Raw genomic sequence first — 18,888 nt, 5'->3', positions numbered from 1 at the left:
GTCATGTACATGTATTGGTTAATCCCCATGACATATTAAATCCTGTCTATACTGTAGGGCTGAAATCCCATCCAAATATTTGAACAGACACCACTGGGACTCCAGGAAGTTAGAGAAATGCTCTGCCCCCAGAATAGAGGAAGCCATTGGTATTAATAGGTATGGCAGTTTTCTCAATCTGTGGGCTGTGACCCCTTTGGGACTTAAATGACCCTTTCGCAGGATCTCCTAAGATCATCAGAAAACACAAATATTTATACTATGACTCATAACAGTAGTAAAATCACAGCTATGCAGTAGCCAAGAAAATAAGTGCATGGTTGGGGTCACCACAACATGAGGAATAGTTGAAGCATTAGAAAGGGCAAGAACCACTGAGGTGTGGGAAGATGTGACTAAGCCACTGGATAAAAGTGCACAGGTGTCTCCCTTGACCAGTCTTACCTGTTAAATACTTCAGAAAAATAACTGGTTGTTTTTGGTTTTGTTTTTGTTTTTTGAGGGTCACATTGCTCAAAGACAGAGTAGTATTTAAAGGTGCCAAGATTTGAGCCTTTGGCTGTGTGCCTACTTAGGCATGCCACAGTGGCTACAGCACCACCTGATCTTGGTTCTTCTATTGTATCTGTCCAGTCGCTAGTTCCTTACTATCTCTAGTCATAGTTCTTGGCCCAGAGCCATTGCAGGGTATGGCACCTTGCCTTAAAGCTGCTGACCCTTACAGACAGGGAGGAAGGCTGTCTGCTGGTTCCAGGAATCTTGGCAAAGAACACAGGAGTTCACTCTCATGTACAGACCTTGTGGCACGACTCATGGGCATTAAGTATCTTGGGTTTGCTTTCCAAGCCCTAGCTCAGAAGAAAGACTAAAACAAAACAAAACAAAACAAAGCCCATTTCTGAAACAGTAGAAAACATTTAGTTTCTCTAAAGAGAAGTTAATTTTCTGGGTTTGGGAGATGGGTAAGGCAATAGGTAATATGCTTGCTCTGAAAGCATAAAGATCTATGTTTGATACTCAAAACCCACACACAAAAGCTGGGTGTAGTAGTGCCTACTTGTAATCCCAGAGATAGTTGGATCTCAGAGGCTTCTAAGACTACCTAGCCCACTTGGGAAGATCCACGCTAGTGAATGAGAGACCCTGTCTCAAAAGTCAAGGTGGATGGCTTCTAAGACACAATACCCGGGGTTGATGTCTGCCCCCACATGCATGCACACATATATGAACATACATGTACTCATATGAACATACAGGCACACATAAGAACATGCAGGCACACTGTATAAATACACACAAATTGTTAATTTTCTGCTCTTAAAATTTACATAGACCACAGAGCTCTCACTTTGCTAACAATATCAGCTGTGGCTTTTTAATATTAACAGTTTTTGAGCAACTATGTAAATGAGCCAAGTTTGTTCCCCAATGAAACCCGCTTCTCGTGATCGAGACTAATTTCTGGAGCTTTTTATAATCAAAGAAGAGACTCTTTAAAATTTTGTAAGTTGACGGGAGGCTTTTTTCTTCTTCAGAACACAGCAAGTGACTTTCATCAACAGGGACCTTCCTGGATCACGCCCGGTACCAGCAGCTGCTGGATCTCATCAAGGTCTCTGCTGGCTGCTGCAGAGACAAGCATGAGTTGCTTCAGTAGAGGCCAAACCTAAAATAGTTACAGCGTGATCCTCTGGAAAAAGAATCTTCCTAACCATTGCTCTTGAGGTGCTTGTCTTTGATTTAGTAGTGGTCAGGATCGTTCTCAACTCTGTGTGGGCAGATGACAGATGTTGAAAGAATGCAAAGCTGCGTTGTTGTTGTTGTTGTTGTTGCTGTTGTTGTTGTTGCTATTGTTGTTGCTGTTGTTGTTGTTGCTGTTGTTGTTGTTGCTGTTGTTGTTATTGTTGCTGTTGTTGTTGCTGTTGTTGTTGTTGCTGTTGTTGTTGTTGTTGCTATTGTTGTTGCTGTTGTTGTTGCTGCTGTTGTTGCTGCTATTGTTGTTGCTGTTGTTGTTGCTGCTGTTGTTGTTGCTGCTGTTGTTGTTGTTGCTGCTATTGTTGTTGTTGCTGTTGTTGTTGTTGCTATGTTGTTGCTGTTGTTGTTGTTGCTGTTGTTGTTGTTGTTGCCATGCAAGGACTTCTGTAGGATAGAGGAGAAACTCGCCAGGATTGTGCTGACTGTTCGGTGGGATGCCTGCCAAGTTTCCCAGGGAAATTACCCTTCTCAGTTAAGCACTTTTCTCCCTTTGCTCACTACATACATTGCTTTATCCAGTTCCATTGTTTATTTCTCATTGATTAATTACTTCAATAAATCTGCCGTGTACTCACTTAAAAATTAAAGCATGATTAATTTTACCTTCAGAGGTAATGATCAAATTCTTGTGATATAGATATTGTTGCAATTTTTATGTCATAAATCAGAAAAATGTAAGCCGAATTTGCTTGAAGAGATAGACAAATGCACACCCGCCATTATTGACAAACAGGAAAGGCTGGGAATATCTAGTTTCAAAGAAACTAAGGGGAAAATGCACTCCATTTATAGAAATACATATCACAGGAGCCAGTATAAAAATCAGTTTTTCCTCACTCAGTAAATTTGAAATTACTGGTAAGTTATGGAGGACAGGCTCTTCTCCCTACATGAATGTGTGTATACATGGGGTGAATATAACCATCCCAGAAATTTCATAGCAGACATGTTTGTAGCACCAAGCAAACAATTCTGGAGATAAACAATACTGCCCAAATCAGATATATAAAGGATGTGTGTGCAGCTGCACAGACCCACATAGAAGAATCTAAAGATGGACAATCAGCTTTAAATACAAGTCTAGAAAGAATACAAACACTGTGGCTTCATCTAAACCATGTTAAAACCAAACAGAGTACAGTCCACTATGTATTGAGCATATGGTAATATTACAAATTAAGAACATGTAATTAAGACAAAAGTCAAGTTCATGGCTACCACTAGGTAAGGTACAAGGGATGAGTTAGAATCTAGGAAAGGCCTAGAGAGAAATGTAAAAAGAACAGTCGGGTCTTTTTTCCCCCTTATTCACAAGTCGTGTTGGTAAATAATCAATTTGACTTAAAACTGTTGCTTAAATCTTATAAACATTGGTTTAAAAATATTCAACATCTAGTAAAAACAAGTCTTGGAAAACAGTCTGGCAGTGACAAACTAAAAGACAGACTATAAAAAAAAAATGTAAGGCAAGAAGAATTCGGTGTCAGCCAAGATGTTACAGGTTACAAATGAATTATGTATAAAATAGACTTAGCATAGAAGAATGTCAAGGTCAGGGTCCTGGCCCCAGCTCAGCAGGAGAGGTAGGGGAAGCCTGGCCACCTTCTTCATAATCCTGGGCCTGCTTCCTTTTGTTCCAGGATGACTGTCCCGAGTATGGTTAAGAGCAACACCTCCACTGTTCAACTGCTACATTGTCTAGGTTCAGGGCGTTGGTGCAGTGGAGAAGAAAGCATGCTGCTCACCTCAAGGTCCTGGTGTGGGTTTTTATTGTTCCCCAATTGGCTGGGTTTGAAACTTGTGAATGCTCTTGGCCAGCCAGTGGGCTGGAGTACACGGTGTTCTGATTGGCTGGAACAAATCACATGTTCCCTTCGGGCTCTAGTGAGAACTGGGTCTCATTAACCTGCAGAAACAAGGTGAAAGAAGAAGCTTATACCATAATGTTCTTTTCCAAAAGATTCAAATAAATTCCTAGTGGCAAAATTAAAAAACGCAAATGCCACAGAGTCTGGGTTATTTTTAGTGATCCCGACAGGATTGCCTAATTCAACTTAAACCAAAGCCAGACCAATGATCCAGCGACTGAGTATTTGTGTTTACCTGGGTTCCCTAGGTGCCGGCGCTAGAATCATAGGCTTTCAGGCTTTTAACTCACAAGCAGAACCCGAAAGGTCAAGGATGAAGGAAAGGGGTGGGCTCTAATTACCTGGATGAGTCAGTTGCTATTAAATGTGGCACGGTTCTTTACTCTCCAGTTCTAGAAACCACCTGTCAGTCTCCTAATCAAGGTGGGTTGCACTTGTCAAGCAGACGAAGCTGAATACAAACCGTCGTGAAATGGGATACTCTACGGGGCTGCTCTGCAGCAGGGTGAGCCGCAGCTTGGTGTTTCCATCCCAGGCCACATTGCTGCACATCTGTTGGAAAGAGAAGCCCTGGCTGGAGCTCCCTGGCTGTGCTATCTGAAGGAAGGTTCTTGGAGCAGGGCCCTGGCCTAGTGCGGGTGTCCTTCCCTTTGCCTCAGCAGCTTCAGGTACAGTCGTTTTCCATAGCAAGTTGACTGGAGGCAGTAGCACCAAGTACCAGGAAAGAGGAGCTTTCTTCAGGCTAGCGGGCTGGGGTGTCACGTGACCAGCTGATGCCTGTACTCCCTTATTCCTTGGGGCAGGTCTCAGGATCAGTCAACATCAAGCCACAGGGCCTTTGTGACTCCTCCCACTTTGCACTCAGCCCAACAACTGTGGAAAAATAGACAGCAACACTCTAGGCAACTTGATGAAGGGATTAAGGATTAAAGGCAAAATTAGAGTGGAGGAGGGGAGGGTGTTGGTGGATCGCATGGTGCCCCCAGCCCAGGGACATCTCTGTGGCTATGTAAAGTTATGGCTCCCCGAAGGTTAAGTTTTTGTGATAGGCACTCCGCACCATTCTAATGTAGAATTGCTTTCTGGGAGGTCAGCAGTGCTGTGATAAAAGCTCACTTGGAAAAAAATCAATCTGAAACATTAAAGTGGAAATAATTCCACGCTCAGCTATAGAAAGTAGGAAAAGTATTTCATTGATGAAAAGCTTTTAAATATAATATAGACCTCCATTTCCTAATCCATAAAGTGAGGGGTTTGGGTCAGGTAACCTTGAAGGTCATTTCTCTCCCTTTGTTTTGGTTTTAGGAATCTTTAAAACTGCTTTAGGGTTTGTTTACATTTCTCTGATTCTTTTCTCTATTCACTCATCATTCCTGTCTGCATTTATAACTTGGATATGTACAGGTCACATTTGTGGGGTGAGCTGTGGTAAACCCCTTTGCTAAGAATATAGAGCCAAGATCCCTTCCAATTTTAATACACTATGATTTTCCTAATGCCTGCGTTTGTTTTTCCCATCTGAAAAACAGAAGCCTTAATTCTTCCATCTTTCCTCCCATCTGCTGGGTCTTGGGTATTTGGAATAGCAGATGTAAATAATGGCCATGGAAGCTCCCGGGTGCCCTGTGTTCTTGGAACTCTGCTCTAGACTGTGACAACCCTGGAATACCTAAGTGTTCCAGTTTTCATCATCACCCGACCTTCTTGTCATCGAGCATGGTCCAGCTCTGCCGCCCTTCCCCAAGGTAAATCACAGAATTAATTTTTCATACGTCTTGTGCTCAGCTCCTACATCAGAGCACAAAGACTTCTGGAACACCTGAGGCTGTTGCTTTTCAAGTTCATTCAGTCCCAGCAGGAAGCCCAGAAGGTGTATCACCAGCCTTTTTACAGATGGCCTGTCCCTTCCAAGGCAGGAACATCCTCCCATGATGTGAGTGAGGCTGGTGAGGGCATCAGCTTGCCGTCCCAGACCTTGTCTCTCTTCTGTCCTCAATCCAAGGCACTCCTTCACCTGAGCACATGTGCTCTATGCTGCTGATGTAAAGCCCCCGAGTTTCTTCTTCCTCATTTACTTTTGATTCTCTTTCTTCTTTTATCAATTACTTCTTTGCTTCAAGAAAAGCTTACAGGCTCCTCCATATTCGACAGCACAGACTCCTTAGTTGTTAACAAAGAGAAAGGGCTTCCTCATGCATTCTTTACTAAGCTCATCGTGGTGGTCAGGATGAAGTGAGGTAAATCTGTGGCTTAACCAGGTATAAATCATAGCTGTGCCTTCCAGGGGTGGCCTTTGGTAAATGTATATAGTTAGCACCTACGCATGAACACTCCTATTCTTGCCACAGCAGGCAACAAATCCATTCCTGACTGTGGGTGTTCATAGGAAGTGTGAGGAGTCCAACGGGGTACTGGTAAGTCAAGAAAAATCTGTGATGGTGGTAAGCAAGCTCCTTCCTGCATAAACTCCGGTTCAGGTAAATGGATGACAATGGACAGTGAGCAGGATCTCTACGCCTGCCTCTTCCATGCTTAGTTTCCTCGTGTTTACAAATCGACATCGAATGAAGAATCAGACAATCATTGTTAAGCCATTAAACAGATGATCCAAACAAGGTCACACTGGTTATCATTTATGGTAGAGCTAGGATTTCTACCAAAGTTTCTCTGCTTGAAAATCTGGGGTACTTCTCAGGTGCCATGCCTAGTGCCTTGTGAATTTTTCTCATCTACTTAAAATGGCAGCCCTCTAGGACAGATATTGGTATCTTTGACTGGCAGCTGTGCTACAGGAAGCTCATCACCTTGGACAAGCTCATGCCGCACATGGCGAGGACAGAGTCAGTAAGTTTTGTGACTTCCTCACCAAACAGTCAAGGTGTCCCCTGCCCAGCAAGGAAGCATGCTGGCTTCTGCTCTCCATAGGCTGGCTCCCTGGCATTCTGTGTGGCTTTTGACATTAGGCTCTTGAGCCCTGGAAGCATCTAGACAGACTGGTGTGCTGCTTTCCAAGGCGGGTGCCTTGGACTCAGCATCCCTTTGTCCTTCTGTCTGGGTCTGCTGCTCAGTTGGGGCAGCTGTATCATCAGTCACCCGTATGGTGTGAGCTACAGCCAGCATGTCTGCGTGGGGTGCACTGAAAGCTCCTAATAACAGCATCAGCTTTGTCATCTCATTTGGAAGCTGAAGTATGGGACCAGAGTCCTGCAGTCCCAGACGTAGCCATGAGCAGGGTCCCCTTGCCTTGGGGAAAAGTGGAAGTCTGTTCACTTTTGACACGTGGAAACTGATAGTCAGGTCTTCTGCCATCCCCACCATCCTTCTGAAATTAGTAACCTGTACCTTGCAGCAAACTAAGAAAAAAACAAAAACAAAAACATATGCATGGTGAAACTTATCAGCAAAAGCCATTGCAGCAAAACTCAGTTCAACCATGTTTGTCACAAAGTGGTTTTTCTTCTTCGGAGTCTAGAACATTGGCTTCCTGGCACAGGAGAGTTTCATCTTAATCAATGAACCTTTTCTTTTCCTATTTCTGCTTACCCCATGACACTCAGGCTTCGAAAACTTGAACTTTCCATTGGATTCATTTAATTATTAGCACAAGTAGATGAGGAAACCTTAATCACATCCCTGGGGGCAGAGGATGCTGGGAACAACAAGCAAAACAGCCTCATCCTGCCTTGACATGTCAGCCATTCTGGAGACCCAACACAGAGGCTGGATGTCAAGCCTCGGCAGCCAACGAGCCACCAAGAAAAGGTACTCAGATACTTCAGTGTAGTGCAGAAGGAAGACAGCTTGGGGGTCTCTTACATGCCCAAGCTTCCCAAGAGCTCGAAAGCCCCAGCTATAACCTGCTGTAGTCCCAGCTCTAACCTGGTGTCTGTTCCTTGTCCAGGCAGAAGACACTGCTGGGATGTGACAGCTCTAAGTTCCAGCTCTGCAGTCAGGAGCACGCAAAGCTAGCTGGGAACATGGATGGGAAAGCCAGTCCTGTGGGGGCAGGGAGGGCTGGGGTATAGGGACAGCTTTCCAACTTTAGAGGGACCTTTGTCACTAACAAGGAAAGGAATAGATCCCAGGACATGGTGCACTGAGAATTTTGGGTGACTCTTGTCCTTACAGAAAGTCTCTTGTGTTCCAGAGCTGTAGCTATTTCTCTAACTCAAAGAAACTTGACTGGTAGTGAAAAGAGAGGGAGGGGGCGAGAACGTTAAAGCCACTGCGGAGACACTAAGAGATGATATCTCAACCGTTTCCCACAGGGAACCCCTGAGACACATCCAGAAGGTTATGTTTACTCCCAGGCAAACCATCTTAAAGGTTAATGAGACCCCTGAAACAGAAAATACCTTGCCCTTAGAACAGAGAAGCTTTCGTTTGCAGGTGTAATAATCTCAACTCTCTCAGGAAGATGGGCCAATAAGAAAAGATAGCCCTTCCCTGTCGGGGACCATCTGAAGAACACAGCCGAGGCTAGCACCGATAGAGAGCTCGAAGAATAGCCCCCATGTGTGAGTCTGGGGTCTCTTCTTGATCCTGGGTATCTAAGATTGCTTGCGATTCAGCTCTCAGACAATTACTTCAGCCTGTAGAGATTGCAGGTGTGATTCTATGTGATCGGTTTTCACCTCAGTGTACTAGGAGGCCCCAGATTTATGCCATGAGCAGCTACAGCCCATGGGAATACCGAGCATAGATGTTTCTGATCTTTAGGGGATTAGCCTAGATGGCAGTCAAGAATGCAGCCGGTCCTAGCTCAGTGGGTCTCAACCTTCCTGGTGCTGCAGCCCCTTAATATGGTTCTTCATGTTGTGGTGACTCTCAACCATAAAATTATTTTCATTGCTGCTCCATAGCTCTAATTTTCTTACCGTTATACATTGTAATATAAGTACTGATATGCAGATGGTCTTAGGTGATGCCCGTGAAAGGGTCATTTGAGCCCCCAATAGGGTTGTGACCCACAGGTTGAGAATAGCTGTCCTAGCTTCTAGCTTCTAGCTACTTTAAAGTCCTACTATGTCACCCCCTGTTCAGGTGCCAGACATCCCTGATTTGTACCCCCCCCCAGAGTGGATAAGCACACTAAAATAGCTCCTCAACATTGTAAAATGTGTTACAGTCTATTTATTATGCACCACTGAGGTGCATAGTATACTTCAAGTGGTGACTAGACGGGCGTACAAGCTGCTAATGACACACACACACAGCTCACAAAAGCATCTCATAACTGAGATCATATGCTGCATATTCCAAGGGACTGAGGAAAATAGTTATCAGAAAGTAGCTTGAAAATTGAGAGAGAAAATAATAATACTTTCTAGGCACTCCCTAGAGTCTCATAAAATACCCAAAGTGCCCCTTATACAACTCAACGGACATATTTTCATCCTTGAAGAAAGCATTAAGAGACAGGTACTGTACTAGTGCCAAATATAAAATTAAAAAAAAAAGATTTCTACTGGCTAACTGATGCATAGTAAAGAGCACAGCCATATAAACGAACCCTGTCAATACGATGCATTAAAGTCTCTGACAGAAGCAGCAAGGAGGATGCAATGGGTAGTAGGTCCATGGACTCTCTTGAGAACAGTAGGCAGTGACCAGTTGGAGGGAGACATGGTAGGTATTCTATGTAGGGGAGACTGCAGGCATGCATGGAGGAAAAACACAGCAGTGTGTGCAGAGAACTTGGACTGGGAAGAGCTGGAGCCAGGGTGAACAATGAGGACATGCTTTGGAGCTCCTGTCTCCCAGTGCTACTCACTCCATGCAAGGGGCATCCTAAATTAGGGAATGATATACTAAATGGTGCTCCTGATAAACGACTCCAATGGCTGAATCGATGATGTGGCATAAGATGGGGCTGAGGGCTGCGGAACCTGCCAGGTAATTGTTTTAACAGCACTAGAAGGGGAGCCATCAAGGACTTAGGTTAGAATGTTGCTGTAGGTGCACCAGGCAGTGAATAAACTCCAGAATAGTTTGTAATTAAAACATCAGAATTTTACTAATATAAACCTTCATATGCATGCTGGAGATTAAGCCGGAATGAATGATTATAAGTTTAGGATAGCACTGAGAAATACAAATAGACATGTCTACAAGAGGGACTGCAGTGATGGCAGTGGCAGGATTTTCCCTGTCCAATTACATTAAAATATGAGTGCAGCAGGAGGCCTGTGGTTGGCCAGGGAAAGGGAGGTGGAGCTAAGAGTTGCAGAGAGTGTGAGCAACTCAAGAGAGGAGAGAGAAGTCAAGATGGAGGTGGATGGACAGGAAGGAGATCCTGATCCTTCGTGGTTTTAAATAGCCACAGGTAGTTATGAATAGCATATAGGGATAGAATATGTAAAGGAAAAGGCAGCATATATGAATATATATATATATATATATATATACATACACACATGAATATATATATGTATATGTATGTGTATTAGTCAGGGTTTCTATTCCTGCACAACATCATGACCAAGAAGCAAGTTGGGGAGGAAAGGGTTTATTCAGCTTACTTCCACATGGCTGTTCATCACCAAAGGAAGTCAGGACTGGAACTCAAGCAGGTCAGGAAGCAGGAGCTGATGCAGAGGCCATGGAGGGATGTTCTTTATTGACTTGCTCAGCCTGCTCTCTTATAGAGCCCAAGACCTCCAGCCCAGGGATGGCATCACTCACAAGGGGCAATTGAGAAAATGCCCCACAGCTGGATCTCATGGAGGCACTTCCCCAACTGAAGCTCCCTTCTGTGATAACTCCACCTGTGTCAAGTTGACACAAAAAACTAGCCAGTACAGTATGTATGTATATATGAATGCATATATACATACATATATACACATATATGCATATACACATATACATATATACATATATACATATATATGGTGTGTTTAGTACTGAGCACAGTTCTAAGCAACCACAGGGTCTTAGAACAGATCCCTTGTGAAAGAAGAAACTAACCATCAGTTACAGTGACTTGGAGTTTCAATTCTGTTTCTTCTTTATGTCATTATCTGTCATCTGCTCTACATGTCCAAAATGGCAGAAGGTACATAAATATAGAGTATGATGACTATCAAAGCATTGTTAATAAAAGACAGGCATAGAAAGAAAATCTATGAATGAATAGCTATCCCTATATGCTATTCATAACTACCTGTGGCTATTAAAACCACGCTGGATCTGGCTCTTCTTCCTGTCCGCCTGTCTCCATCTTGGCTCTTCTTTTTTCTCCCCCCACCCTCATCTCTGTCTCTGCAACTCTTAGCTCCACCTCCCTTTCCCTGGCCAACCACAGGCCTCCTGCTGCACTAATATTTTAATGTAATTGGTCATCATATTGTGAAGAGTCAAGTTGCCAGGATGGCTATTTTATAATTTTGATTACTTCTCGTTAATAAGTAAAATCCTGAAAATCATTGCCTTGACCTCATTTCAGTCTCAAACCCTGCTGTTGTTGCTATTGTTGTTACTGTTGCTTCTGCTGTTGCTGCTGCTGTTGTTGTTGTTAACCTATTGTGTTTGGTCAAGGATAGAGTCCAGTGGTAGAGTGTCTCCCCAGGACGGTCAAGGCTCCAACTCAAGCAACAGAACACTGCCTACCTCAAAGTTATCACTTTATGCCGAAATGCCTCAGTCTTTTGCAGTGGAATGTGCTCTGCTTGCCTTGGTTTTGTACCATGGGCTCAGTTGTCTTTGTGTTCATCTCAAAGTGGTAGTGTTGTGGCTAGCTTGCAGAAGGAAGACTGTGAGAGTGATTGATAACTTAAAAGCTCATACAGTCCAAATGGGACTGTTTTTATTTTTTTAAAATACTATAACACAGTTGAATATGGCAGAGAAAGTTGAAAAAAAATGTCTGAAGAAGAGTCACTTTATGAAATGTGCATCCTCGCAGAATAAATATGAATAAGAGTGTTGTGTTTTGGTATGACATAAGTTTACCATTAGGCTGTCCCTCCTTGTTTAGCAACCAAGCACATTACACAAAACACAACGGCATCCCCCTGAGGGCACTGCACAGTGAGCAAAAGCAGAGGGGGAGAAGCAGCTGTCTTTCTGTGATAAAGAACAAAGAAAAGAAATGAAAGAGCCCTAGCCCGGAATGCAAAGAAAGAATCCTGAAAGTAAAAAAAATACTAAGGGCAAAAATTTCTAAATCTGAGTCCAAACCCGTCTGCACCCTGGAAAGTCCTCGGCAGACACACATGTGAGACTAATTGAGCAGCTTCATGAAAGGCCAAAAATGGATTCCCATGGTATGTGCACCTGCCCACAGGAACCGGCCAGGAAAGTCTGAATCCAGTTAAGCAATTTGATATCGCCAAGCGCATGTAATCTCCAAGAAAAAGAAAATAACCCGGACTTGCTACCTCTTAATAGTCATGTTTAATATCGTTCACAATGAACTCATCAAAACCAACCAAGAAAATGAACCCACTCTCCAGGAAAAGGTAATTTTGAGATAAATCCACACATTGGAATTACCAGCTAGGACACCAGCAAATCGGCCCAGTGGTAAAGACAGTATGCTGCTCTTGCAGAGAATCTGAGTTCTGTTCCCAATGTCAGGTAGCTCACCTGTAACAACTCCAGGTCATCTGATACCCTCTCCTGGTCTCCACTGGCACCTGCATGCATGTAAACATGCTTACATACAGGATCACACACGTACATACAATTAAGAAAAAACTCTTTAAGAAAGCCATTATTGAGTTCCTTTTCAATGAATAAATGGACAGAAGGTAGTTTACCCATACATGAGAAGGTACATAAATATAGAGTATGATGACTATCAAAAGTACTTTGTTAATAAAAGACAGGCGTAGAAAGAAAATGCAAACTTGTGAGCACTATTTGCCCATTTCTATAAAACTTTAGGAAATGCAAAAGTAACGTTTGCTGACCAGGCTTGGTGCAGGGACTGGCTGCTGCTGGGGGTCAGGGTGAGTTGGGCTGCAAGAAAGTATGAATATTTTTTGTGAGTTATATAAATGCCCTTCAGCTTGATATGGCAGTGGCCTTACTGTATGCATTTGTCAAAACTCATCAAACTGCACTTTAAGTGAATGCACTTGGCTTTGCACAAAATACCTAATAAAGATGAGACTTAAAAATATACCCTACACTGGGAATCAGAGTGAAGCAGAGGAAAGAGGATAATCAAATGATATAGAAGCTAAGTACCCATCAGACCAAGGAAAAACAAGGTCACCTTGAGAAATCAGTATACTTAATATTTAGTCTGAGTCTGTTGGGTTCCGTGTTCTTCAAAAGTCCACTGAAAGCAGACCAATCTGTTGACCATTTCCCCTGTGATTGATGGATAATAACCCTCTTGTGCATGTAACTTGATATTGAATGAGATAAGAAATGATATAAAGGTCAAAGAAATGATTCACACTTTCTATGATTTTAGCAAAAAGAAAGAAAGAAAGAAAGAAAGAAGAGAAAAAGAAAGAAAAAAGAAGAAAAAAATTAAAAGCCTAGATCAAAGGAATTCTAGCTGCATTTCCCAAATGGAAAACAAATCATTATGAAGTGATTGTCTTTCTGTAGTTCGGAGGTTTGCGGCAACGGTACTGAGATCTGAAATGGTCCCGTATGTGTGACTGATTATGTGGGTTGTGGTTGTTAGAGCTGTGAGCGTGAAATCTTTTGGTCTTGAACGTGAATAAGGATGAAATATTCAACTAAGAAATGCGTCAGAATCTCAAAAGGATTCTTCCAAATGTCTACCGCAGCCCAGTAGCCCTTATCTCTGGAGTGTGGCCAAGGTAGGCACTAAGGCAAGTGTCTCTGGGGAACTCTGCGCTGTCCCCTGCGCTGCAGAAGAGCAACAGGATTCTTCTGCTTCTGTCCGGATGCTCATAAACACCCTAGCCACACAGGTTCTAGTCTCTTCTGCAAGTACATATGGGCTGGCTTGAGTCTTGTCATTCCCAGACAAGACACTTGTCTGACACAGAGTCCACTGAGCAGAGCAAAGCTTCCTCAGCATTTACAGGGTAAGGTTCTCTGGCAACTATGCCACTCTTCTCCACAAAGCCACTCTGAGTCTTGCTCTGACACTGCTCTTTCCTTATCTCCTTACGTCCAGACACGCTCCAAGATGCACTGATCCCAGCCCATTAGAAATGCCTTAACCAGCCAGCTCCTTTCTGCTCACAAAAGGAACCATCTCGGCCCTTGGAATTATCAGACGGTTAGAGTCAAAGAACAGAAAGAGCAGTCATGAAATGGTCTAACCAGCCATCTGTGTGTGTTACCAAGGACTTAACTGCTCTTCGAATGTCCTAAATTGAAAAAGAATGTTTATTCATCTCAGTAAATAAGGTATTTGGGAAAATGTGCCATTTTTACATTTCTGATTTTTCCATTCTGAAACTTACCTCACTTCATCAATGGGAACTAAACTGGAGTTCTCTGAAAGAAAGATCTCCAAGTGTGCATTGCAGAGAAGGGTGGGAACAGGCAACAATTAGATGCTGTGTCATTCAGAAGCCTGGATGGAAGGGTTGTCAGTAATTACAGCAAGAGGTACTTCAGAATGTGTGCATGGACATGTAACCTGGTTCAAATTTACATGACATTTACACATATCAAATGTATACAAACTGAAGCATTTGTATATTGCTGATGTGGTATATTAACAATATTGTAATTAATATTGTATGTTTTGATTTTACTCACATCCTATGAAATAGAAGATACCAATAGAATTCCAAGGTAAATGAAATAGAACCTATCATTCCTCAGCTAACACTGCTGTGGTACTGTCTTTCTTTCATGTTATATAATGTTCTAATGTTTTTTATCCACAAGGAGGATAGATTAATCCTCACAACCTTCTGGGTCAGTTATGGCTTATCTTTGTAGAGACACAGAGAAGAAAAAGAAGGAAGAAGAAGAGGAGACAGAAAAGAGGGAAAGAAAATTGAGGCAGAAAGAGGTATTACGAAACCTTCCAAGCCCAGCACATATTTCTGCAATGGAGCTGAGATTTCAACCTGGCAGGGATGCTCCAGACATCACCTGATGACAAAAGCCTTGTGTTTCTTTTGCTTTGTGGCTTTTGCAATGGTGAATTAAAATTGTGAATGATCTGCAGTGAATCATAAACCAGGTATTCTGCCAGTAAGAGACAGCATGGGGAGGCCCTTTCCACCCTGTGTCACTGCCCTCGGACTCAGGGGGCTTTATGACTTCATGTTACAAATCATTCAAAAGTATTAAAGAGGAGGTTAGATCAGATCTTAAGGAAGCACCTACACTGTTGCCCCTGTGAGAAGGCTGCCCCGCTATGTCCCCATAAAGTTTTCTCTGAGCAATTGACTTTAAGGCTGCATCAAAAACTCCATATGGCTTTCTTTGGGGGAAGTGAGCTATGGAAATAGAAAAATGAAAGTCACATCACAGGGCAGAAGACCCGAGCTGTGCTTCTTTTTCTGGAAACAAATGACCTTGAAATTGCCACTTCTCTTCATGGACCTAAATGCACTCATCTAGAACATGAAATCTGTCCCATTAGTTGAGCAGAAGTTATGGCTGGAGTGTCTTTTCTGTAACAAGCATAATCAAAGACCTTGGTGGGGGAAGAATTCCTGGTGCCGTGGCACTCACTGCCTCTGACTATGGTGCCATGGGATAAAGGCTGTGATTGGCAGCTCCTGCAAGGTGAATTCTTTGGGTGGATTCATTCAGGAACTTGGCAGGAAAAACCCAACAGTCTTCATTACACTAAATTTGATTTTGAATGTCTTCAACAGAGCCTAAGGAATTGCACTGCCTTGTCTAAAATCTATACCATCATAATGTGGTGTGCCTGATTGCTATCAGCTCCAGCTCTACAGCTGCATTGATCACCACTGCTTACTTGTTTCCTTTTGGCTAATCCATTCATCAGGATTCTCTAGAGAGAAACAGAATCCCTCCAAATTAATATATATATATATATACATATAAACAGAGAAGTTATTAGATTGGCTTACTTGTTATGGTCTGTGTATTCCAGCAATGTCCATCTTCACATGGAAAAGGCTGAGAACACAGCAGCTCTTCAGGAGTCCCAATCAGGAGCTGAAGACTTGGAGGACTCTTGGGCAGCCAGGGCCTTCAGTCACTTTGGAAGGAAAAAAATATGGGTTCCCATGTTTAAAAAAGGGTGAAAGAAGAAGAGGAAAAGCAGGATTGCATAAGAGAAATGATGAAGAGGATGTGTGGGAATGAGGATGAGTGAGGATGAGGGAGAGTGAGGATGAGGAGGAGTGGGGATGAGGAGGAGTGGGGATGAGGAGGAGTGGGAATGAGGAGGAGTAGGGATGAGGGGGAGTGAGGATGAGGAGGAGTGGGGATGAGGAACCTCATGTCTGTGCTGCTGCCAGAGGGCGCCTCCCACATTGAGGGTCTTCCTAATCTGTTTAATGTAACTAATTCCTCCCAGGCATGCACAGAAGCTTGACTCATAGGTGATTCTAGATCCTATGCAGTTCATCAGTGTTAAGCACCACAGAGGCCAATGCTCAGTTTGGCTCAGATGGCAATATGCCAGGTTGGTTCTTAGTCAGTCCCCAGCACACCACCCCTCTGAGAGTCAGTGATGTAGGAGCAGGTGATCAGGTTCTATTCAGCCCAACAAGATGGTTGGTGAAGTCTCCTGGGATGCTTCTAGAAAAGAATTCCCCACTGATGGAATGATGTGGTCACAAGAATAACCTTTTTCCTCTTTTGCTCACTCCTTATCTCTCATGCTGTCTGCCCAGCCCTCTAACCCCTGCCTCCAGGCACATTTCCATGAAGAGCTCTTGTCTGGTGCTGAAGTGACCGTTTGGAACCATTAAGAGGACAGAAAAATTCTAGATATATCTAGAAGCTGCTCTAACAGTCAAGAAACTTCTGTGGCTATTGGTATAGGAGAAAACCATATGGTTGAAACTACTCTTTAGCCAAGTTATTTTTACTTGAGCTAAATGCATCTTTTGCTCATCCAAGATATTTTGCAGTGCCACACTTTCCATTTTACAAGCAACAAAAGATCACATCCAGTGACCTCTGGAACTGTTCAGACAGGCCTGTCTCTGAGGTATCTGACACTGCAGTTAGGAAGTTTTAACTTGTAAGGAAACAATCTGCCCAAGAAGTCTCCTTATCCCACTTTCTAGTGCAGGCTCACCCTAGCAACTAGTTATTTCATGTCCTATAAAGAGAAATATCAAAGCGCTTCCTTTTATTTACAGGGACAATGGTCAGGCTCAGCTAGGGACAAACATGGCAGAGCAGAACATAGTTCTTTTTTTCTCTGTCTTCCTTCTCCTCTTTCTCTCCCTTCCCACCCCTCCCTCCCTCTCTCTCTCCCTCCCTCCTTCTCTCTCTCTCCCTCCCTCCTTCTCTCTCTCTCTCTCTCTCTCTCTCTCTCTCTCTCTCTCGTGTGTGTGTGTGTGTGTGTGTGTGTGTGTGACTGTGGATACTGGACTAGCAATACCTTTCTATGTAGATCATTCTGACAGCACTAGTGACAATCCTCATACCTCAGTCTCCCAGCTCTGGAAATAATGCTAAGAGATAATATATCTTATTCATGGCTATTTTCAGGAACCTGGAGTGACAGAGATATGATAAATCTCCAGAACTGGGCTCACGCTATGAGGAATTTAAGCACATGATCCAGGAGTGGGTGAGAACAGGGCACGAAGAGTCAGCAGGTCCCCATGGATAAAGATTTGAACTATCCTTTAACCGTGTCAGGAACTCTTACAGGAATAAAAGTTCTCGGAAGTTGAGAACTGCAGGGGACTGCGGAGACATTAGAAATTGTCCATGGTGTACAATCATCAAAGTTAAGTAGCTACCTGCTCAGGAGCAAATTTTTTTTTCTTTTGAGACAGATTAGAAATTGCTGAGGAAGCATGTGCTAAATTATTGACCACCTGGCAGGGAGAGGACCGAGGAGCCCTGGTTTCTGATGAGGCTAGAAGTATTTTTACATATGACATTGACTAAAGGAAGGGTATCAGGAGGTGAAATAAATTTGGGGAGGATTAAGCCTGTCCTGGTGGGAATCTTCCAGAGTCCCAGCTCTACTAACTGCATTCTGAGAGGCCCAGGGGACTCAGCCAATTATTTTCATTGTTTGAAAAGGAGAGACTATCAGGGTATTGCTCACACTTGGGGGGAGCCTACAGCAAAGAAGCCTGGGTTGGGGGACCAGAAAAACAGAAGATCGTAAAAAGAACTGTAAGGAACAAATGGATATTTCTCCTTTAACGGCAGCAAACTTCTAGGCAGAAAGACTAAAGAAAAAGCCTCTAGACATGTTCCTGGGATGTTTAGGGGCAAGGAAAAGTCCTGCCTCTGCTTCTTGCAGAAAAATCCAGAAATACAAGTACAGCCAGGCAAACTGCAGGAGGATGGTCGATCATGGAGAAGCTCTTGCTTCTAGGCTACATGCCTGCCTCAAACCTGCTCCACCAGAAGGGATTTCATGTCCACACAGGAACAGGAAAAGAGATATGCCAAGCAGTTCAGACAGTAAGCACCAGGTGTGGGCAGGTGCCCATTCTCCACAAGTAACATTTGTTCATTGTTTAGTGGCCATATTGATGAGGCCCCTCCTCTACATACAGAGCTTAGAAAAGAACTGTATATGCCCCCCTTCCTCTGCACACCTTTCTAGTTGTTGTTGTTGTTGCTGCTGCTGTTGTTGATTTTGCAATGCCAGGAATAGAACCAGGGCTTCAAGAATGCCAGGCAAAGTATTCCATCCTACTATAACATTCCTACCCACCCCCTATACATTTTCATGCAAACATTCTACTTAATAAAGTGTCTGCATATTTAACTTACTTTGGAGTTTGCTTCTTCAAAGACCTTTGGGAATACGCTAGATAATATATTCTCAATGAGATGCCATCACTCCTAAGGAGGTGAAAATTGGTTCTTGAGTATATAAGAAAACCTCGATATCCCAGTGTTTTGTGCTTTTGCAATGAAGCAGCATACATAAATAGACGAACCAAGTCTGTGCTGTTAAAATTTCATGGGATAAGGTAGGGGGCAGAAGTTTAGAAAAAAAATGTTAAACTTCTTATAGACAGACATTTTTCAAAGTATGGAGAAACTGTTAAAAAGGGAGTGTATTACAAGGAGGCCCGCTTCCAGATCCCATGTCTAGGACAGCTTGTGAGCCTCAGTCCTCGGGGTCTGTATACCACCTCTGTCAGCTGTGAGTCAAAGGACTCTGGACAGACAAATGGAGTTG

The 18,888-nt window shown here is 43.2% G+C and overlaps 1 long non-coding RNA gene across 1 annotated transcript; it reads right to left on the bottom strand.

The window, feature by feature from the left end:
* Positions 1–2,092: 2,092 nt before the first annotated feature.
* Positions 2,093–3,917, bottom strand: LOC116071239. Its single transcript, XR_004110777.1, has 3 exons — positions 3,859–3,917; positions 3,501–3,661; positions 2,093–2,139 (listed from the first exon to the last, which is right to left on the bottom strand). It is a non-coding gene; the product is annotated as an uncharacterized LOC116071239 (long non-coding RNA).
* Between the last annotated feature and the right edge of the window lie 14,971 nt (positions 3,918–18,888).

This window comes from Mastomys coucha, unplaced genomic scaffold, assembly GCF_008632895.1.
Source record: "Mastomys coucha isolate ucsf_1 unplaced genomic scaffold, UCSF_Mcou_1 pScaffold22, whole genome shotgun sequence".
NCBI classification, from domain to species: Eukaryota; Metazoa; Chordata; class Mammalia; order Rodentia; family Muridae; genus Mastomys; species Mastomys coucha.
The sequence above is the reverse complement of the archived record's forward strand: the minus strand, read 5'-3'. Positions and strand labels throughout refer to the sequence as shown.